Raw genomic sequence first — 25,126 nt, forward strand, 5'->3', positions numbered from 1 at the left:
GCAATGGCTGTTATTTTATGCCACCCTTGTGAGCAATAGAAAAGTAAGAAGAATACTTAAGACGCATCGTGTTCGAAGGAACTTTAATGGCACTTTGGTTTGAACTCCTTAATGCGTCTGTTCCGAGGAACAACTTTGTCCACGAGCAGAGAATTAAACAGCGCTATCACTGAACTAGTTACGTGGTCAGATTGTTATAATTCTAATTACGAAATACTTTCTTGCGATGTAATCATTGTACTACTGCCCTAATTCTTAAATCTGATAAAAATTTACAACTATTTCTTTCAGTAGCCGTACATTTCCTAAGTACCAACATATAGAGTTTTGTCATTCTTTCCTTTTTTTTAATAAATGAAAAATTTAATTTATACATACATATGTAGTAATCAGAAAACAATAAAAAAATTTTAATCCTATTTCTTCATTGTCACGTAGGCAGACCGTTTTATCAAACATGCCTCTTTTAAGAAATAAACCTTTAACATCTGGAAAGGAAAACTCTCAGGCAAACTCCCAGGGAGTCAGAAAACTCCCAGCGATAACAAAACCAAATGTTTTAGAAAAGCAGTGGATCCACCATAATCACGCAACAGCTGCAACCACTCCAAACCGTCACCGAAACAGATGGGCCCAGCCCGATCATCTAAATGATAACCAGATCATCCCTTTCTAATTAGTATATAAACCCGTTCATACCAACGCTCTGGGGCACTACCTAAGTTCATCTACATCGTGTACGATTGTAAGCTGGTTGTTGTTTAGTGAGATCGGGTTAAAGTCCCCTTCGAGCAAAGTTACCTTATAGAATCTGCGAGTAACAGTCTGTGTTTCTATTTGGTATTCTTAACACCACACACGACACCCCGCATTGTCAGTGTGTCAAAACCGAGCACCCAGCGGAAATAGGTAATATACTATTATACATGTATACACACCCAACCTAATGTCGCCTACCCACTAAAAACCCCCTCCTCGTCTTACCTTTATCCCTTCTTGAGGCAGAGTATGGCCGGGACCGCCTTTCGGCACTACTTCAGCCAATGTATACACACCCATAACGCGACAAGACAACTGTAATAGCCTGATATGTAACATATATACATTACTGTGTCAAACCCACATTAGCATTCTTTTTCGACCCAGTGAAAACTAGTGACAGTTTCTCCAACAATACAATCTAACCGCTCGGATTGTATTGACTATAATATAATGTAAGTTACGCGGCCTCTCATCCGAAAGCCTCCGCTAGCCTCACGCGCTGCCTAGCGATCGGCTACGTAACATCATTGACGTAAATGTTTGTACAGTATCAAGAAAAGTAGCCTCCCCTACAGACAAAATGGCGGCATAAGGAAAGCAGAAGTTACTAAAATTTTTATTTTAACAATATTAATGTCAAAAGTAATTCGGAAAGAAAATAATATAATTTTTATTAATTATTAAATATTATAAAATTTAGTATATACATAATAACATAAATATAAATTCAAATTCTCCTGCATAAATTTTCATGTGCGAGTGCTGACCATACCATAGGCCACAGGCCTATATATCGTGAAAGTCTTTAATTAATTTGCTGTAATTTTTTATTTTCGGCTGTAAGGTGTGGTATTGCATATCACTAAGTCAGTAAACGTCCAGTTTCACAAAAGCTATCATACTCTACTCGACGCTATTGGGGGAAGGTAGAAAGGTTAATTAAGTACCCTATTCAAAAACTAAAAACCTGTTTCTTCTAATATTTACGAAAAATTCAAAAGACATTGTCGGAAGTAAAAAATGAAACAAAATATAGACTTAATATTATCACAAGAATTATAAGCTATGAAAGACAGACTTTTAATCCCCCTGCCGGACGAAGGTCAATTAAAGTTATCCCACCGATTTCGTTCTTTTCCGACAAGATAAAAATCGAAGGCTAAGAATAAAGCAACGAGCCGAAAAATTGGTTGTTCAAGAAACAAAGAATCAAATAAAGTCTTATTTGTTTCTAATCAACGAATTACATCGTCTTGAGACGAATGTTGAACGCCGGTGAACATCCGGTCGGTTTAATTTCAACCTCTGTACTTTCAACGGACCTCCTTCAAAGAACAGGGACAAGGAAACGCGAATTACATAAACGTAGTCCCCATTAATCTCACAGACCATCGAATTAGATTAAACCTTTAAAGACACTCGAGTCCTTACAAGGGAACTGCAATTGAATCGGTGCTCGATTACCTCGTTGCAGCATGCTCTTGGATAATTTGCAATATGGTAATTTGATGGTTAACAAGATGCGAGAGTAATTATAATTTTGTACCTCTGAAAGTGTAATCTCATTCAATTTTAATATTATGAAACTCAGAGTGAAACTGAAGCTTCGAAAATTTTGTAATTAATTTCCCATCAGCGCAGTCTTCAAAAAGATAAACAAATAAACGATACTCATATTTCTTGATTCGTATCAAAATCGCGTTCATGATATCCGAGCAATTGTTTTAACCGGAAGAGACGCTCGTTAATTATTCCGGGCGCAGAAAGAATGGCTCGGTTAAAATTTCAAGCATTCAAACAGCAAGACGAGACCATGCGGACGCGAGAGGAAACCGCAAAAACCGAGTCATTAGGGAAACAATACCTATCGCAGATTTCTTTTTTCTTCCTTCTCTCTCCGCCATTGTCCAGCCGAGGCAAACATTTTTATTGCCGTATGGTACAGGTTCGCGCTATTTATATCATAGAAACAACTCGCTTAGCCGTTAGAGAAAAAGGATATAAAGAGAATTAAAATTGTTTATCGAAACAGTCGATTAAAATGCAAAAATAGGGATGATCCTCGAGAGAAGAATTTCTTTGCGATAAGCGAGGAAGGACTGATCGATAGGCGCGAAAGGACGGCCAAGAAAAAAGAAAATTGCTTTAGAAATGAGGGGCGAAGAAGGGAAGTCGTAGAGGAAGATCGGCGCTTCCGGCGAATGAAATGTAATGCAATTACCACGGACTGAAATCGCGTTTCGAAAAATCGAATTTGCGACCGAACGAATCGGTCAAACCGTCGACTCGTAATACTGGAAAGCATAGAAATTTGTCCTCTAATTTGCTGTAAATCTTGTTTCAGGAACGTTTAAAGTTAGGAAATTTAACCATCGGATAGCGCGGCGGACCATGGAGAGAGCTCGAATATTAATTCAATTTTACAGATTCCCTAGAAATTGTTCTTCCAACATATGAAACTCTTTCCTTTAAAAATCAGGTATACATTTAACTGTAGGTTAATCTCATTGTACAGGGTGTCCCGTAATTGGTGGTACAACCGGAAAGTGAGTGAGTCTACATGAAAAAATAAATTGAAAATGATATGAAGTTTTATTTTAACGAAAACCGACTTGGTACATGTATACTTAATTGCCTTAAGTACGTATTAAACTCAATGAGGTGTGCACTGAAGTCATATTCAATCAATTACTGTATTCTGATAAAATTTCAACTATCGTCATCGAATAACTGCAAGATTATTTTGACGTTTGATCAAATAAAGCACAGAAACACATTAAGTATCCATAGAATACGAAGAATAGGTACCTATGTGTATTTGCCAGAGTAGAAATGATTAAGGTAATTATTATTACCTTAAATTATTAATCATTTTTAAGGTAATAAAATTTATCACTATGTTTTCAGTACCTTATATAATAAACGTAAGTAAATATAAGTAAACATTAGTTTACAGCAAAATTCATTAAATCAAAATGCAATTAAATGTGCAAATACAGAACAAATATTCATATAAAAAATGTTTTATATTTTCGATCTAATTTTTCACATAGAATAATCTCCTGTATGACACCCTGTATATATTTTGTAAGTCTAGGTCTTAATTGACCCAGACTCCCCTGTTCAAGGGTCAAATGAATGTATTAGGTTGTCCAGAAAGTTCGTGCCAATTTTGAAGCAGCACATTTAAATTTATTCAATTATTCAATTTTTCCCCATCTTTCAGGCTACTTGAAAAGTACGTTCTTCCAGAACCTGTCAGGTTTTTCGGCAAAAAACATTTTGAAGTAGAAATCGTCCTTTTGACTTCAACCGCTCCCAAAAAGCGATGAAATCATTGTAGATCATTCAATAAAGAAGCAGCAAAAAGAACAGACTTTTCTCTTTAAGATGCGTCTCTTTCTTTTTCGATTTGATGAACATTTTGATGTACCAGGTCTTTTTAGCGACATACTTCAAAACCGCACAATTTCCATTTTATCTTCAACTCGCTGTATCTCGGCAAAGGATAGTCGTAGTATCATGATCTTAAGTTCATTTTAAAGCAGAGAATTTGCCGATTCGATTGAGCCCCAAGCGAATGCACTGTGACAATGTTTTACCCATGGTCACTACGTTCAAAGTTAACTACCGAAAATCGGTACGAACTTTCCGGCCAACCCATTTTGGTTATGATAGATTTAAAATTGTAATTTGAAAACTAAAGGATCTTCAATTGAAATATTCAAGCCTATTTATCGCCATAATTTCCAGTTTCACATCCCATGAAATACTTTTATTTTAGTGTGAAAATTACAGAATGAGTTCACCGCGAGGCGGTTAAATTTCTGAGCGAGTGATCAGTCGGTCGAGTCGAGTTTGTCGCTGCCAAACATCAAGGTAGGAGGTCGACTCGTTCCAAAACGACACTACGACCCTTCTCGAGACGTATCAAAGCGAGGAAAACGTACACGGGTCGCATACGTCCCCGGTAACTTGGTATCCCGTGTATGTATTATGCAATGAAGCTGGAGTGCTCCTCGACTCGTAGCTCTCGTGTTCGCGTGTGCACGCCACGCGAACAGATCGAAAAGACAGGCCAAAGGATAGAAGGAAAAATAGAGAGAAGAAAAAGAGAGACTGACGTGTTTGAACAGACGCGCGACACTCGTGTTTGCTTTCTCTTTCTATCTTCATTTTCCACCTTTCTTTTTCGCAACACACACATACACAGCATATTTCCAACTTCGCTCTGTGTTTCGTTCTTTCGCATTGTCCTTCTTCTTTGTATCGTTCTACAATGGAACTCGGCACGGATTCTACCCTCCCCGTCCTGGTCGAGGATTGAAGTGTCATTCATTTTCGAATTGCGCGAGATTCCGCGCGTCGAAAGAGTGCTGCCGTACCTCTATCTTCCTCCTTTCCCACCCTCTTTTCCTCTCGAGTAATTCTTACCCCGTCACCGGGACACGAGAGATCGCGAACGAACATGGCACCGTCGCGTCGCGTCGTTCGCGACAGAAATTACATGGTGAAACGAAAACGTCGCCATCGATCGAACAAAAATAGATCGAGATAATGGGAAATACTACATACTGCTCCGTTCGATCGGGAAAATCTTTCAAATGGGGTTGAAAATGTGTTTGAGCGATTAAAATGTCGGTGCTGATCTTAGCACGAAGCATATAAATCTATGAACAGCGAAGCATGGGTTAATTGTGACCTAATCTTATAAATGGTATACAAGGATATTAATCTAAAGTTAAGTGTATGATTTAGAAAATGTAAATAACATGAAATGCAAAATTAAATAAAAATTGGGGCTCTCTCTATGGTCCGCCGTTCGAGAATTAATATTACTAGTGGTAAAGTTTGAAAAAAGGTAAAATGGTAACAATTACCTTTAAAAGGTAAAAGGGAACAATTTTACAAATGATTATATTATAAAATATAGACCATTGGATTAGGTTAAGATAGGCTTGCACTTTCTCTATCATAATAAAAAAAAATTAAGTTAGATTAGGTTAGATTATCAGATAATTAAGTTAGATTATCTGATTTGCTCAGATAAAATCCTGGATGTACTCGGCAAAAATAAACCAAGTTCTTTGAACTGACTACGCAATAAGTTCCATGAAAGTCAAGGAAAGGAACGAAACTGTTATTGGACGTGAATAATTCATGACAAACGTGTAAGCAAATCTGTATCTCATCCATCTTCCATCATCCCGAGGACACTCAGGCTATTACAACTCCGTCTAGACGAAACGTTCCATCGTTCTTGATCGTTTAATAAGGAATACGTAATGTTCTCTTACTCGTCGCTGTTTCAACGAGACACGCGTTCACCACGCTCGCTTTAAGGGACGTATAAATGGCTTATTAATTATAGCGAGTTTTACGACAACGACATAACGAATTAACGAGCGACGACGAGCAATGATCGTAACACGCTTTATAACGTATAATTACGTGCAAACATGATATAAGGGTCTTCACGGTAGACGGGACTGAATATCTTCTCTGTACACAACGCAACGGTAAGGATGCTAACGTTTCGTTCAATTAATACACTGCGCGAGTGTCTTGTATATATATATGTAGTTATCTCATGTATTATTTTCTGTAGCTTGACGACAGTTTTATGAAAACACGACGACATAAAAATCATTTTTTAATGGTCGTAGGGTAAATTGTGTCACCGACTGTCCTAAGGGCTGACCTCTTAGACGTATTTTACGCTTGAATTTCGAAGGGGACGAGGTTCTGGCACGAGAAAAACCAGCTGAGCGAAAAGTTGCGGAAGTTACTGCGTTCCAAGGAAAATCGACAGAACCTTTTGCGAAGATGAAGAAAAATATGTAAAATCGATCCGCACCTTCCTATTTTCTTATTTCTTAAACAGTGAGTAGTGCACATTTTTGTAAATAAAAATTAAAAAATTAAATTAAAAATGAAATGTACTTCGACAGATTACGATACATTTTAAAATTTAAGAGCTGCATCCCTTGCTATTTTTTATTAAAACAGAAAATTGACATTGGATTTGTTGCATAAGATTTAGAAAGGTACGAATAATACCGCACAAAATCGGTACCTCTTTTAACTCGGAAACGTTTCATGCATATCATAAAGCAACGAGCTGAACGAGGGTCGCCGGTAAATCGAGGCAACGTTAGCGAAACATCGCTGTGAGGGGTCCAACAATAAGAAAGTGGAAGGAAAGTGTTGCTAGAAAGACGAGAAATAACAGGGGCGGAGTAAAAATGCATCGTTGGACGATTTTACGCTTCGAATAGACACGCCAAATCCCTCTGCAGTTGTGTATACTGGGTGTCGTGCGACTGATGGTACACTGGCGAGCAAATCAGGCTTTCATAGGGAAAGGAAGAAATCTTACGATATGATATTACTATTAAAAGAAATTTAGAAAAAAATAATATATTTTTTAGTTATTATATATTATAAAATTTAATATAAACTAAGAAATATGAGTAAGATATACAGGGTGTCCCGTAACTCCTGTAACTCCTAGAAATGGGCGGTTGCTGCGGTGATTCCGAACAACATTTTCTTTTACCAAAATATCGTTTGGAACTTCGTTTTTGAGTTATTAACGAAAAACACTGGCCAATCAGAGCGCGCGTAGAGCGCGCGCTGATCCACGGGAGTGATGGCTTTCAGTAGCGCTCGGTCGTGGTCGTGAACAAACGCACTTGCACAGCGTGGGTATCAAGGGAAGCGTGCGATAAATGTTACATCGTCTTAAATTAAGAACAATGTGGAGTTATTGGTTACTCATGAACAACGAAGAAAATAATGAATCGTTCATGTAGAATGAATAAATCGAATTGATCCAACTTTTATTCGATGTTCGACACAGATAAAAAAAATACTATGTAGTAACTTTTGAAAAAAATGGGAAAAACGAATACACGTTTTGGAAATCAAAATAAGTTTGCAAATAATAAAAAAAAATTGAAGGTAAATGAAACTTACCCATTCGTATGTAAATGACCAAGCTGCAATGAAAATGGTTTACAGTCATCGGTTCATTGTATTGATTCTGAACATTCGAGGAGGGAACACATTACGAAGAACAGCTGATCTCCAGACCAGATCATTGAATTCACTCAACCTCACGGTCACTATCACCTTTTACAGAATTTCACAACGTGGTCCGAAAGGGTTCGATTCTTTCACGTAAATAAACATTTTTATTCACTGTCACATTACTATTGCACTGGACACAAATGAAAAACATGTAATATTCCGCACTACTTCGTAACGTTTTCACAACGTTATTGGTCTTCCTTTCCAACTTCAAATGGGACTACTAGCTTGAGCGTCTGCGAGATCTGTTTCGCTTTTTGTCTTCTTCTACATTCAGAAATAGGTCATGGTTCGTGGTCATAAATCTGTTATTCTCGGTAACCAAGAGTAACCGAGAGAGACTCGTGTCGACCCTTTGAATATTGCCGAACGTAGAAAAAGACAAAAAGCGAAACAGATCTCGCAGACGCTCAAGCTAGTAGTCCCATTTGAAGTTGGAAAGGAAGACCAATAACGTCGTGACAATGTTACGAAGTAGTGCGGAATATTACATGTTTTTCATTTGTGTCCAGTGCAATAGGAACGTGACAATGAATAAAAATGTTTATTTAATTGAAAGAATCGAACCCTTTCGGACCACGTTGTGAAATTCTCTGGAAGATGATAGTGACCGTGTGGTTGAGTAAGTTCAATGATCTCGTCTGGAGATCAGCTGTTTTTCGTAATCTGTTCCCTCCTCGAATGTTCAGGATCGACACAATGATCCAGTGACTGCAATCCATTTTCATTGCAGGTTGGTCATTTACGAATAACTAAGTTTCAGTTACACTCAATCCTTTTTTTTATTATTTGCAAATTTATTTTTATTTCCAAAACGTGTATTTGTTTTTCTAATTTTTTTCAAAAGTAACTACTAAGTATTTTTTTTTATTCATGTCGAACATTGAATAAAAGTGTTAGATAAATTCGGTTTATTCATTCTATATGAACGATTCGTTATTTTATTCGTTGTTCATGAGTAACCAATAATTCCGCATTGTTCTTAATTTAAGACGATGTAACATTTATCGCACGCTTCCGTTGATACCCACACTTTGCCTGTACGTTTGTTCACGACCACGACCGAGCGCGGCTGAAAGCCAACGCTCCTACGCGCGCTCTGATTGGCCAGTGTTTTTCGTTAATAACTCAAAAATGAAGTATCAAATGACATTTTGGTAAAGGAAAACGTTGTTCAGAATCACCCCAGCAACCTCCCATTTCCGGTAGTTGCAGGAATTACGAGACATCCTGTCGATTCTTTTAAGTTATCCAATTTCGGGTACCAAATTTATTTTGAAGAACAATTTGCTTCGAAGATGTCTGCAAAGGATATACAGTGATTCTTTAGGAAAAATTTACTTTTTTTTCTATAATATGATTTAGTGTCGAATTTATTCTGACGAAGAATATTCATTACGTGGCCATAGGCAATTAATACAAATTCTTCGAAAATAGTAATAATAGCAATATTTAAAAAAATGCAAGTCCTGGACCACAAGAAAATGAAGCATTTTGTATTTTGTAATGATTCTAAACTTTTTTACACTTCCTTAATTATTTGTCTTTAAGAAAGAATATTCATTATCTAGTTGCTGTACTAATGCATTACTTAATTAAAAATACTATAATTAAATGACTCATCTTCCTTTCATCCTTCATTTAATTTCTCCAAATTATCAAAAAACCATCCCTTAATTATTTTTCTATATAAGATAAAATGTTCCTGCACTAACGTAAGATAATAATTCGTTTCACTGAAACCATCCTTCAAAACAACTTATCTTTTTCCACCCCCATTTCATTTTCCAAATGATCAAAGAAAGATTCCCTAGTTATGTGTCTATATAAAATAAAATTTTCATTACTCAAATCTTGCTTTACTACTGTAACAATTCATTTCACATGTTCCTATGAAAACATTCTACAAAGCAACACATCTTTTGCCACCTTCCCCCCCATAATTTTTTAAGAGCACCCCCTAATTATCTTCTTTCAAAATAAAATCTCTATTACTAAATTATTACACCGATGCAACAGTTCGTTGTTGAAAACAGTCTTTCTTTCAACCCCGTTACGCTGCTTTACACCAGAAGATTAAAAGAACCAACCCCTAATTATTTTTCTACAACAACGTTCCTATTTTTCTAAAAAAACCCTCGCAAGATACACGAACGTCTGAAACAATTATTCGAACGGAAATGGAATAAAGCAACGTCGAAGGATCTCAGTACGACCGTAAAAATTTCGAAGGATTCGAGGGTGTGCTGTGCTGTCGCTTGGAACGAAGTACACGCTCGGACGGGACGTGAAACGAGCCCCGGAAACGAACTGCTCCACCGTGGAAACATTTTTAACCGGCACGCTCGTTTCTCTCTTTAAATCGCTCGATGCCGCCACGATACGTTATGGAGATCCATGGTAGAGGCTTAGAACGGTCCGCTCGTTTCTTCTTTCCAACCAACGGGGATCAATTGCCCGCTCTGACCACCTTTATTCCTTCCGGCTAATCGTACCGCGATCTTTGCTCGTTCGTCTTCCTCTGCGTTTTCCTACTCACCCTCTCGCGGTAATTGGGGTGAACGAGAAATAGTCTTCAGGGATGGGGATGACGCGTTGGTGAACCAAGGGTGCTCGTGTTTCCCCAAAAATTGTACTGGTGATTGTTAATTCTAGTTGTGGGTAATGAAGGGTTGATTGAAGGGGTGGAGTTATTAAAGTTGAAAAAAAAGGAATTTTGTAGATTTCTTAGTTAAAATTTTAATAGAGCTTAGACAGAATGAACAGATAGATGGCAAGGGCGGATTGATTATGGGGAGTTCGAGAAAATTTCCGGCGGGGGGGGGGGTTGAGATTTGAGGTCTAATTAATTAAAAGTACGGCCCCTGTTTTACTCGAGAGCTCTGTATTTTACTAGAGAGCCCCTATTTTACCAAGGTGCTCTTATTTTGCCAGAAGGTTTCTATTTTACCAGGGACCCCCCATTCCGCAAGAGAGCCCGTCATATCACTAGTCTCCCAATAATAATTTAAGTCTCAGTCTACCCCTGGTAGTGAAATTCTTGAAGTTGAAAAAATTATTGATGCAGTATTGTAGATTTGAAAAATTGTTTTTCAGCTCATTGATCCAATATCTCGATACACTTTTGAATTGAGCTATTTCTTCTCGATCAGTGTATCCTGAAGCAAACGAACAATCAGATTCAGCGAATTCCCATTTATTTAGATGTACGCTTTCTGAAAGAACAAAAAACCATGTGGAATGTCTGAGAAACGCTCGTACCGCAAATTCGATGATGGAAACTACTTCAGGACGAAGAATTTTGCAAGTATCATTTCGAATCTCTCTCTCTCTCTCTCTCTCTCTCTCTCTCTCTTTCTCTGAAAGCGAAAGAAAAAACCTCCGAAAATTTTTCTTAGAATTTCATTCTACCAAAAGTGATTTCAAACACAAGGGTGTAAATTTACTTTTTATTTTCTTGTCTATCTATTACTTTATAATATTTTTACATCCATGCAATTGCTAATTATCTCGATGTAATCGCACGAAGAATCAAGCTTTCCAATTAGTCTGATCAGGACATTCGTTCATTAGTACGAGTCTGATCAAAATCGTCCGTATCCACTGAGCGTAGTGTCTTCATTACACGCAGCACGGCTGATTAAAATCCTGCGTGTTTCACTAAGGTCCGAAGAGTGCGTGACGTTTACTACTTCGATACCTGTCGCATCACTCCATGGATTTGCATTCATGCCAACCGACCATTCAATGGTCGACACTGACACTATACCATCACCAAGCGAATTTCAATGAACTAATCCAGCACGGTTTTTAATTTATAAATAGCTAAAACAGGAGATACACGAAACCCATTAACTAAACAAAAAATTATTTATTTTTACTAAATGTGTCTGGATAGTCAATTAGTATTTGAAACCAGTGTAAAAATTATTACTTTAAAAATAAATTGGATATTTAATTGATTTACAATTTTCTCCTATTTTCCTTTGTTCCTATTTTCTTTTTATTAGTTTGAAATTTTTATTTCAATACGAAATTGTGTGCCTTCGTTACTTTTATCGCGAACTGTGTACGCGTATTTCCATGGAGGATCGTTTGCCCTACCGCTTAATAACTCGATTATCGTTTAATTAATACGTACTCGGATGATCATAAAACCCGCAGCTCCCTCGCGAGGAAAAGAACACGATAACTTTCCTCGTAAACTGATCTCTTTTTCACCGATCTACATCCCATTTTAACGCGGCGAGTTTAGAGCCGCGGTTAAACTTTCTTAAATCTGTTCTCTTAAAAAATGTATCACGCTTATCCCCAAGTAAAAGATTGCAAAAAAAGAACATAGAATTTTTAATTGATTCTATTCCTTATCATTTGCAATCTCTTATATTTTTTTTAATACTAAAAAGTATATTAAATGAATAAATAGTTTCTAGGGAATGAGTTGAAGTAATTAAGAAAATCCACCTGGGAATTCATTCCTTCTGAAATGATCATATTTATTCAAGAGGTCTCTTGGATTTATACGTCTGATCTTACGGCTTTTCATAAGCCATAAAATTTATAATTTTTAGGTTTTCAACCCCTACACTTAACAGATTCAAGTTGTCTATTTCTAACTCTCACTCTTCAGTCTGGGAAAATTAATAAGAGTCCTTATCAAGCTTAATTAAAAAGATTTAAAGATTTTATTACATTGAATTAGCGTTGAAGCTCCTGTATACCATTAGCGTAACTAGTCAGGGGACAGTTTACATTTTTTAGGGAGGACAGGGTAAGCTCGAGGAATTTTGGGGCCCCTGAAATTTTGAAATTCTGAAGTTTTAAAATATTGAAGAGATCAGTCCATTTGGGGAGAGAGAAGTTAGACCACATTTCTGGGATAGTCAGAATGTGTTAGGGTGAAGTACAGTCGACTAAGGTGCCTCTTTCCCCCCAAACATGGACTACTCCCCATATATCCTAAGACTCTCAAACTTCAAAATTTCAGATTTCTAGAACTCCCCAAGCTCATCCTGCCCCTCAGATATGTGGACTCATCCCCTCACTATTCTAGAACTTCAGAACTTCAAATTTTCAGAAGGCCAGAATTTCAAAATATCCAAACTCCAAAATTTCAGAATTTCTACATTTTTAAGAAATCTATCCTAACTCACCCCCGAAAAAATCATAGTTACGCCAACGCTATGTACACCTAACTTAATCCCGTATAAATCCCATAACATTAATGAAACACAGTAGAGATTCAAGATTACAAGAAGGTTGGAGGGAGACCGATTCCGGAAACGAACGGATGACCTCTGTGGCCAGGCTCATTACAACCGGAAGCGATCTTAAGTGTTTATTAATACGTCGACCAGTCAGTCGACGTTCACGTTGGCTGTTTGGTTATGCGTCGGTTTGCGTTGTAATTAGCGCGGCCTGTTTAGCCACACCGACCAGATACTCATGGAACTGTAACTCATGTGACCCGGTTGCAAACAGTGAATTACATAATACACCCGCCACTGACATGTACACACATACACGAATTCTGCAAATGACATTTTCATGACGTATATACCTGCGAAATGAACGGTCCAACGTTGTTGCGGACCACGAGTGCCGCCAAAACACGTTTTAATACGCGTGGGCAAGCAAGATGGCCTCTTTTGAAAAATTAAAATCCTCTCGAATAACAACAACAGTAACGAAAATCCGTTTGCAAAGAATATATAATCTGTATGGACTAAGATAGTGATGTAAAAGTTATATATAATAATATTATATTATATTAACTCTTAAAGGCTATTATCAATTATAACTCCTAGACAAATATAATTGTTGCATGTATGTAAAGTACATAAGAGAATTATCAGTATTGTGATAATTTTCTTGAATTTGTACCACAATATTAGCGACATGACGAGACCTTTTGTAGAACACAGATTCTAATTTTAATTAATTAAGTCTTGAATTTTTACCACTAGATTAGCGACATGACGAGTCCTTTTGTATGACACAGATTCTAATTTTAATTAATTAAGTCTTATGACTTAAGATTTATATAAGAATTAATTAAGTCTTAAGACTTAATTAATTAAAATTAGAATCTGTGTCCTACAAAAGGACTCGTCATGTCGCTAGTCTCGTGGTAAAAATTCAAAAGAATTATCAAGAGAATTCTACCAGCCCAACGAGAATTTTCCCGATAAATGTCTAAATAATTAGTTTCAGTACTATTCAGTTTTTAAATACGATGTAATGAGATTAGCTTAGATTGAAATTTCACCTATGATAGTCTTCAACCCTCGAGTGGCGGATCATGGAAAGAAACCCAATTTTAATTTAATCTTACTGTTCCTTTAAAAATTATTCTTTCAACATATGAAATTCTTTCGTTTAAAATGTATGCACTTAACCTTACGTTAATATACTTGTATATATTTAATAAGTTTGGATCTCGATTAACCCAGACTTCGCTGTCCAAGGGTTAAAAATTAAAAGTCCTAACTTGATCTGATACCTCAACCTTTCACTCTCTAAATGAAGAAATATCATAGCGACAATTTCAACTTATTATAATCAGTCGAAGAAATTTTCATTTTAGAGGACCTTCAGGAATAATTTGACATTTTCCTTCCCGAGAAGGTAACTTTTTCAAGAGCTCGAAAGGTACATCGTGCTGCCAAGTAAGAATATCTTCTTATAGAGAGTCAAAAAGGGCAAAATTTAAATATGAACAACGTTCCACGAATTAGCATAAGCGCATCGATCATAACGTATCGCGAAAAAGTTTCACGAGAAAAAGTACCATAATCTTCGCCTTTCTCTTCCTCAAAATATTAACTTGTCCAACAAGTTCCTACTATTTCTATTCTATGAATAATTCGAAGTTGAAACAAAAAAAAATTGAATATTAACCTCCTATTTATATAATTATTTTTAAATTGCAATTCGTGTTGCGTTTGGTATGTGAATCCGTGAAATTAAATTTAACGTTGATGGGGTGAATTTCAGAGGTAATTTAAAGATCCCGGACGACTTTTGTGCGAATCTATTGAACCACCCTCGAAAGACGTATCGACGATTATGCGGTTAAATGGCTTGGAAGTATTTTAAGTCGATTGTAACTACTACCAAGTGGATTATCGATGTACCGTAATCCCTGATTCTTCCTGAAGATTGTAAAACTTTCATAGCAATCGTTTTTTACCGTTCATAACAATACTGGATCAAGGGGAATTTAAGGGGGGCTACAGCCCTGAGTCTTACTGTCCAGCGGGCTCTGTTCTGAGCTGTCAATTTACTATATCAAAAAATTTACTATATCCAAACACTGGAATTCACTATAGTTATGTAAATTTTTTATCTATCTGCTATTGCAAAAATAAATCCTCTTCTTTAAAATTTTTTTAATTATTAAAATATGTTTGTTTTCGGCATTTCTCCTTCAATATTATTTATTTATAGAGCATTATTTTTCTTATAAATTTCAATTTTTGAACCAAGTTTATCAACCAAAGGGGCCTTCAAAAGTTTGATAGCCTTGGACTCCAGAAATCTTAAGGCTCCCTTGCTAGAAAGACCATAGGGGCCCTTCGAGTCCACCAATTAAAAAATATTGGTAATATACTTATTCATCTAAAAAGTTTATTTTCACTTATGCCTTCAAGATTGATAATGAAGAAATGATTTTGTTTTAATAAAGATATTATTAAAAAAAGGAAATGTTAGAAATGAATTGTTATGCATCAGGAAATTTTCCAGGAAGTAAAGCTTATGAAATCATCAAAAATATGAAACAAAGTTACTACATTGGGTGATCAAATTATTAGAGCCACTTGCATAAATTGATGATTTTACATAAAAATGATTAATTCTTAAATGAAAACCAAGTTAAACAAAGTTTTTGTTATTTTTTTACGATATATTGATGCTTGTAAAATTATGATACACAGTTGAAAAAAGTGAAAGTTCTTGACTGACCTGAAAATTCTCCGGACTTCAACCCCATCGAAAATTTGTGAGAACATTTATTATTAGTAATAAATGTAAATTGGTTGAACGTTTGATAGAAGTATGGGTCAGAAATAAGGCAATCAAAATGAATTGCTTAAAATGCATCGAAACTATGCTGAAAAGAATTGAGGCAGTAATTGCAGCAAAAAACGGCGTTACGAAATACTAACATACATACGTAAATATAATCTTTTAAATGTACTTGTTGATTTTAACATCAACGACCTGGAATAAATTGAAATAACAATGCGTTATGAAAAAAGTTACAATTTATTTCCTTATTTTCCCAGGAAACTGACAATGCTGATCGAAATAAAAAATAGAAAAGACAGAGTAGAGTCTCAAACAGAGAAGCGACGTATTAATCGAATCGCTGGTATATTCAAGCCGCCTCGTGTTCGTAAAATAAATTTCCAGCTGAAATATTTGCACACTGTCAACGGTCGTCGTATTCGCGTAGAGATTCGAGAATGAAGTGGGAAATGGATGACAAGACTTAAATTCCTCGGCTAGGAAATGGGACCGACTTTTCCAGACGATACCCGCTCACTTCATCCTCAACCACCTCTACTATTCCTCTCTTCTTTTTCCAAATCTTTGAAGCAGGCAATATCTCTTTCCATCGAAATACACATGGATTACTACTCGGTACAGAAATCATTCCTCCCTGCTCGAAAGAACAAAGAGACAGAGATAATAATCCAACTACGAGAGACTACGGTATCGGTGCATCGTTATTGCTATTTTTGGCAAAGGACGAAAATTTCAAGGAATACGTTCAAATCTTCCGCTACTAACGAGCCACTTCCTTTCTTTTAACTTTATACATATAAACGAACATACACTATTTGTACCCGGATAATTTGTGCAATATATATAACAATTTTAATATTGTTTAATATTCGTACAGTATCGAGCATGATAAGTTTCTCATGGGAAAATGACGGTGCCACTACCCCCCTGCCTGCAGGGTTCGCCAGGTTCTCAAGTTCCGAAGTTCCTGGCCCTTATTGTAGGGTCTCCTTCTTCCGGGCTCCCATCCATCCCCGTAAGTGGTCCCAAGAAGACTGACGGTGTAGTGAGGAAGGCCCCGTATTTGAATCCATATCTACTTTGTTAACTTTTCTTTTAGTTATATACTAAATTTTATAATATATAATAATTAAAAATTCTATAATATTACTTTGTTTCAAAATTACTTTTAATATTAATACTCTCAAAATTACTACCTATCGTAAATGTTTTGAGAATTCTTGCTTTTCCTATATCGCAATTTTTCCTAGAGACACCTACATTGCTCGATACTGTACATATTAATTTACTTTTTTCGTACAATTATTCTATTTGAAACAAGAAAAGAATATATACTTTCTTAAATTCTTATGTACAGGACATACTTTACTTGATGGTATTGGTAATTCTTGAATTTTGCTTTTAGTAGTAGGCATTTATGAAAAGGTTCAGAATTGCTATTGTATTAAGTTAGTAGGAATAAATGACCAATTAGCATTCATAAACGGTATGGAGATAAAAAAATTCATGAGGGTAGGTTTAAACCTACCCTCAATCAATATTCTAAGTGAAAAAGCTTGGAAAGAGAAAAGCAGTGACCGTTTGTTCGCGAGAAACTACTCGTATTAGAATTCTGAAGAGCTTCAAATGTCTATCCTTTCTGCAAGCTGTTGAATTGTTAATTTAAATGAGTGCATTCTTGGAGAAATATGCAGAGTCGAAGCGGATCGTTTTCAAGCTTCTGAACTCAATGAAACTGTATTCACGTTAAATAACCTTTCCTTCTCTGCAGAGTCGGTTTCAATCTTGGAATTTGGAAAATAAAACTACCCAAGACAATCATTGTTCCCCTTGATATACCTAGTCAAACATCGTTTCTAATAATAAAAAAAAAAAAAAAAAGAAAAAAAATAGTAGCACAAATTATTTTATAAAAAAACTCAGCATTAATAAGTTAATATGAAGGGTGCAACAGACCCCCAAATTATTAAAATTAATTTAAAGCATGCTTGTGACAGAGAAAAACCTTCATAAATATATATTCTTATAATTTTAATTAAAGGTCATCATAAAAGTGGTAAATTTTAAAAAAGGAAAAATTAGGAACGTGCAATAGTACAAAGTATGTGAAACGTTTTAGGGAAAAGTCTAAGATTTTCGGGAAGTAAAAAATGTTGCAAATCGACTTCGTTTTCTGGCACCAATTCTGTTAAATCGACGTTGCAAATTTACGAGAAAGATTCGTAATAAACTCGCAGGTGCAGGCGATTTTTTGGTATTTCCGTGCGGCTGCACGATCGGGAGTGGAAAAAAAAATGTTCTCGCAAATATTCTATGAAATAAATGCGCCTATACGATCGTCATGAATTTTTAATATTCGCCTCAATACCGAGTTACTGGATGATACTAATATTTAAATTGATTCCGGAGCCGGGTGCTCGTTCCATTGAAAACAATCAACGTGTGGAGAGAAAAACAAAGTGAGAGAAGAGAATGAAAAAAATACAAAATTTAAATCCCTCTGAGAATCAGGACAAAAGGGTGTCGACCGATTTCACGAATTCAATCAGCGAATCAATTATAACCAACGAGCTTACCCGCTATGTTTATTTATAACGTAGGTAAAATGATGTACTTTTCATCCGATTCGTCTAGCAAACCGGCGCTGGAGAAAAAAAAAACTGGTAAATAACGTGTGAAACCGGTCGAGAAATTAACTGTATCAGCGACGCAACGCATCAAAAACCGTGAGGGGTTGTAACCATTAAAAATAGCTAGCTCGGCGAATAAATCAAAATTTTTACGGAAGAACAATAACAGAAACTCAGCAGCATAGAGCGTAAAAGCTTTGTCAGCGAAACCGCAAAAACGTTCTACCGGCTGGACCGGATAATAACGTGAAACGAATATAAACGAAAAACGCCCACGATGCCTGGGACTTAAATTTATTTTACTCGACACGGTTTAACGATTATACATGGCGAATGCGAAAACAGCCATCAATTGAGATGATCTCGTTCTAAACGATGTCTTTATGGAGCGAAAACAAATATTTCCAGTGTAAAAGCATTCAATTAACTTACAAATTTAAATTAATTACGATAACTCAGATTTTCACTTTAAAGTACACAAAGTTATTGCCTTTTTGTAATATATTCTGATCATTGACGAGAAAATTCAAAAATAAGAGTTTCCACTTTAAAAATCCATCCGTTCAACAATGATGTGTATGTAAAACAGAGTGTTTTTAATGTATTTTTGAGGTTAGTTTAACGCCATATTGGTTTCTACCCATAATTCATCCAATGAGCGAGGTAGATTAGATTGGGTTAGTTTTTTAACGCCATTTTGATGCTCGTCTCTGTGGACCAACCAGATTATAGATAGAAGTCAATATGGTGTCAAACCAACCTCTAAAGTACACTAAAAAAAAGTCAATAATTTTATGTGCCCTAAAGTAAAACTCCTGTGCCCTAGGACAAATGACGATTAACCCTTGAACAGCGGGATATGGGTCAATACTGGCTTAAAGTTACAAAACATGTAAGTAGACGCGTACAGTACAAGAATATTAACTTAAAGTTAAATGTATAATTCAATATTGAAACGAAAGAGTTTTATATATTGGGAGAATAATTATTAAAATCAACAGTGCAAAATTTAGAAAATGAAAATGATATGAAATACAAAATTAAATTAAAATTATGACAGCTCTCTAACATTGGTCCGCTATCCAGAGGTTAAATATCCTTTTCGAGTTTAATCGCAAAATATTACTGTATGTTCGATACGCACTGAACGATATGGAATAGAAATTACACGTCGTCTGCACGTTTCCGCGTCAAACCACCGCTATTAAACCGCTTTACACGACTTGGTTCGATCGTAAACGAGCTGACGAGTTTACTGTAACGCGATATACGAGCGTCATTGATGTGCCAGATCAAAATTACCGGATTATAACTGAAAAGCGGGTCAACGTTCTCCCTCGGTATAATCTGTGATAAATGAAGGTGCAGCTTTTCGGTGCGGTTTAAGAGGAAGGAATTTAATGGAACGTCAAATTCCCACTAGGACAAACTGATATAATCGTGTGCCGAGCACTGGTACCGTGCTCAAATAGAATGACAAATTAAGAGGAAACGTTAGAACCGGCTTCGCAAATCTTCCAAATGGAGATTCACGGGAATCTCCGTTAATTTATCCTTCAACGTGAAAGTGGATTATCGCGAAACATAGACCGTGAAGAGGATCCATTTCTCTAACGATGAACAACGATGACAGCCACGCATCGACCACGATCCACTATTTCGATCCGAAACTTAACAGACGATTAATCAAACGTCGCAGCTACGAGCATTAATTTATCAAACAAATTAATGAACGTGAGTTACGTGTCGAGTTTACAGGCAAACGGAATGGCGTTAATCGTTGTAAAACACGCGAGAAAGAGATGCCCGCGTACAGGGAACAACAGTGTATACCTTGGCGATAAAAACGGAATGAAACACGCGTATTCAAACAAGCTTCCAAGACACTTCGAAACGAGGGTTTCACGCGTCCAAGCAAACCCGTTTCGAATGATAAACACGTCTTCAATGGAATTCAGGCTACCCCGCTACACGCTACGACTATTTTGATTACGGTAATGGAAACACCCTGGAAACTAGCAACTGTACTTTCACTAGACGATTAACCACTTTTTTAGACCCTCAGTCTGGGTTAAAAGCGATCGAAATACTGTTATCATGTTTACTGGCATACTGAAGTTGTTGAAAATTTTATGAGGGAATACTTATACTTTTAAAAAGATTTTATATATTGTTTTTGTGATGTTTCATTATTTCTTCTTTCTAAAGTTACAAATATTAAATAGAAGTACCTATTTCCACTAAATTAAATAGGGAATTCTTAATAACATAGACATTACAGTAATTTAGACCTATTTCTGGGGTGGGTCAGGACCTCTAGAAATTTTCAAATTTTAGAATTTTGGAAGTTTGGTATTTTAGACTTTAGCGATTTTACAATTTTCAAATTGTAGTGTCTCAGAATTTTGGAATTTTGAAATTTTTGGATTTTTAACCGACTTCGAAAAAGGAGAAAGTCCCGATCATTCCCCTATGGAATGCCTCTGCGGAAAGGCAAGAACACCTTTTGTTGGCGATGCAAACGCGCCTTGTCGAGTAGTACGTTGCGTATACGCCAGGTGTGCACTCCTACTATAGACTGTGGCCCAATCGTTGGTCCGTATTAATATTAAAACTGTTATTCTTTTTTCATGTAATGTTCGCGCTTTCAAGAAACAACTATTAATATGTATATTCTTTAAAGTTAGATATAAATATATACATATATATTATGAAATAAGAAACAACACCTTTCCTGGGAAGGCCTGATTTGATAGCGAGTGTACAACTAATCCACCAACAGGTACAGACTAAACAAAATTAACTCAAGAATAGATCTCCATATCTTTACTGATATTTTCTACCGAATTGAGTAATTTCAAAAGTTGTTATAAATATACTGAACTTGTCTAATTCCTGTACTAATCAATTGGTAATATATAAAAGTACATAAAACTTCAACAAATAATATCTTACTAAAAGGTAGACTTGTCCGGTTTTTTATCCGACTTCGAAAAGGAGGAGGATACTCAATTCGATCAGTATATTTTTTTTTTTTTATTTATACCAAGGGCTTCAATTATGTCACTATATTTTCGTACCGATGGAAGAACGAAATATCGAGAGAGGACAGCGGAAAGACGTGTGCGTGGAAATCTAAGAATATTCTCAAGGCAAAATTTCCGCTCGTTACGTAGCCGGAAAAGCTTTGGTCGCGATAAAAGTGCAGTAAAAGGAATCCAAGCTATCTGACGACCAACGTACCGACATCTCTGTCACGTTAATTGTAATGGTATTAATTACGATAATGGAGATCCCCAACCAACCTCTTTTCCGCTTACTCTTATACCCCTTTACCACAATCCCCTCTATCCCACACTCCCACCCTTACTGTTACCATTCTCATCCTTCCGTTCCCCTTTTCTCATTCGTTCACGTGGAGTCAATTAAGTGGATATCTCAAACGAAAAATTCTAATAAGCTCGCGAGAGAACGAGCCGGCTATAGAATCCGCTCAGCTCAGCACGCGGAAAGATCATTATTTTTCGTTCCCTTTTACACGCGGACCGCGTTTAATTCCTCGCCCGTTAGTTTTATGCTAAATTTAATGGCGTTTAATGGTCTTCGCCATTATTAGACTGTTCTATCGGCAGAACCCTTGAGGAACGAGAGGAATATAATGCTTCTATTTACTTCATTACGCCTGGTTTTCTATTTTTCACCCTATCTGTTTTGCATAATCCATATAATATTGTTCGATTAGTAGGCGCTCGATAATTTCCCGTTTGGAACGCCCGATGCTCACACACGCCTAGTTAGCCAACAAATACATATACTTTCGATAAATGGACGCTAGATAAATAATTTACCGTTTCTTAGAAGTACCCACTTCCAAAATTCATTAATTGAAGACTTTGTAGCAATAAGGATGCAGTCTGATTTCTGAAGGAGACAATTCTAAATTTGAAAATTTTTACAAAATTGAAAATAAATCTATCAGTACTATTTTTCAGTATCTTAGAATTTTAGTAAAATGGAGTTGCACCCCTTTAGGTCTTCAATTGCAAATGAAAGACAATAATCGTTTCGAAATCCCACGCGCAGACGGCGGTATCTTGATTCCGGTCGTAAATTTGCAAACCCGCCAACCCCATCGAACACTTCATCACGGGAACGATTCAATGCTCTCGATAAAACCGTTCCCGCTGTATAAAGACACTTCCGGCATCGATCTTCCCGTTTCTATCGTTGTATTCGTCATCGATATCATCGCGATCTTTCGTATCAATCTCGTCCTGCCAGTCGGACGAGTGCCACTCAAGGTACATTCCACTGGGAGGGTTGAATTCCCCTTTGGGAAAGATGGTAGAAGAGAAAGAGATCGAGGAGTAAGAAAGAAGGAGGGACTTCCGAGAATTCCTACTTTCCCTTGCCGGGATACTCCGAATGAAAAGAAGACGTGGAGCTAGCGACAGCGGCAGGGGGATGGTGAATGGCTGAAAGTATATTCGAAAAGGCAAGTGGGAGGCTTTTGTCTCGACGAAAGCATGAAAAACTTTTGTTCTGTCCCCTTCTGTCGTCGGTATCCTGGTTCGAGCAGTGTCAATCGACATCCGTTCCTCCTCTACCGCCCCTCGTGTAAAGAACAATCGGACGGTGATTGTGATTCTTATTAATCTCTGGCTCGTTTCGACGCTAATAAAAGTTCCCTGGCGGGTGGTCCAAACTACCGACACCAAGATTTCTTTCAAATCAGCTTTTAATCTTCGACTTTTATCCCCTCACACAAATGATATGGGCCTTTTTATGATTTCGCGTGAACGAACGCACATTTGGTGAAACCTGAATCGCTTTGATTAGAGGATCCGTAAATTTCCAGTCCTCGTCCACACCGTTTAAGTTAACACTGTTGTTCTACATTTATAACACCCATAAGTCTAAAATTATTGTAAACAGAAAAAATTAGTTTTAAAGTAATAAATACTAAGAACGAGGGTTTCTAATCGTGCTCAATGACTCAAAGGGAACATCGGGGACTGATACACTCCGATTTTGATGAAACTTTGCATAAATATTTATTAGACCTGTTTATGAAGATAACTGTAATTCGTTGGTGCCCGTTTTTCACTTTGAGGGAGATATCAACCCTTTTATCCGAACCGCCCTCTCTATATACGTGCTTATAAATCGTAAACAACAAAAGATATCAAAAAATAGTTGAAACAAAAGTTGTACCGTTTCTTGAGGTCTATATGGCTGCGTGCAAGTTTTTGTTTGTTTAATCATCGTTTTTGCAAAATTGAATTCCCCCTCCCCCTCCGTTTTGAAAAATTTTACTTTTTTTTCAATCAATAAAAGCGCCTATTTATTACGAATTCAACGATGTATTATAGTGTATAGTTGTTTTAATTATTCCGATGGAATTTTTGATTTAAGTTTTTTGATCCGTCTGTATTGACCGCTAACTCGACTTATAGTACCTACTTGAGTTGATAGAACTTATATACGTTTTACAAGATATTTGCGTTTATATAAAATCGCAATAACAAGTCCTTTATTGTAGGCGTATGATATTTTTTAAAAAGGTAAACATGTTATTCCCGAAACACGTTCAAAACATACAATGACGTGCGTACCTCACGATAGTTTCTTATAATAGCATGATACGTTGTACTGACGTACGTACACCGTACATATTATATATATGCATCAAAACAGACCGTATGTAGTTATTGTTAACCAGTATCGAAAGAACGTGTGGCAGCAAAATGGTTTATATTAATCCTGCAAATGTAATTAATTTGCTATTGACTACATCTCATTTTATGCAGTTTGCACTGACTCCAGTCAATTACAAAGAAGTTGCATTATACGAAATACTACAAGGTATTATAACAAGAAGCATTGAAGATCAATCGTTTTTTGCTAAAAAGGATGAAACTTTAGACTTTGAAGAGCCAAGACCAGTAGAAGCAGATATTGTAGATCCACCATTTGATGCTGCGGATACTGACGTTGAAGCTGTAGAGGAAGAAGACGTCTGCATTCCAGAGGAACAAGAAGATGATGTCGACTTGGAATATAAGAAGAATGCGGTAGAATTTTGGAAAAGTACACCAGGTAAACGGAAAGCTGTTAAAGCAGTACAACATAATTTCCGAAAGGTTCGATCACGTGAACAGTTGTACAGATGGGAAAAATACGTCGAAGCAGGTGGAACGCGAAGAGATAAGTTATTGTATATTTCGGATTTTACTCTTTCGATGTTTCGTGATACTCTTGAAAGAGGATCCATGGTCCATGATATTGATATCCGAAAATGGGCATTAGAAGCAAAAGAAAACATTGATTTGCCAACATTTAAAGCAGGAAAATGGTGGATATTTAAATGGAATAGTTTCGCGTAAAATAACAAAATTTGTAACTTACCGGGAACGTGAAAATTCTCAAGAAATAGATACAGTTATCGATAATTTTATTCAAGTTGTGAAACCGAATATTGTGTAGAAAATGTATTTAATTCGGACGAAAGTGGTTTTAATTTAGAACTTCATTCTGGTCGAACACTAGCTGCAAAGGGATCAAAAACCATTGAAGCTGTCGTATAGTCCATATCATCAACCATTCATAGT

This window comes from Osmia bicornis, chromosome 12 (genome assembly GCF_907164935.1).
Source record: "Osmia bicornis bicornis chromosome 12, iOsmBic2.1, whole genome shotgun sequence".
In the NCBI taxonomy this organism is placed as follows: Eukaryota; Metazoa; Arthropoda; class Insecta; order Hymenoptera; family Megachilidae; genus Osmia; species Osmia bicornis.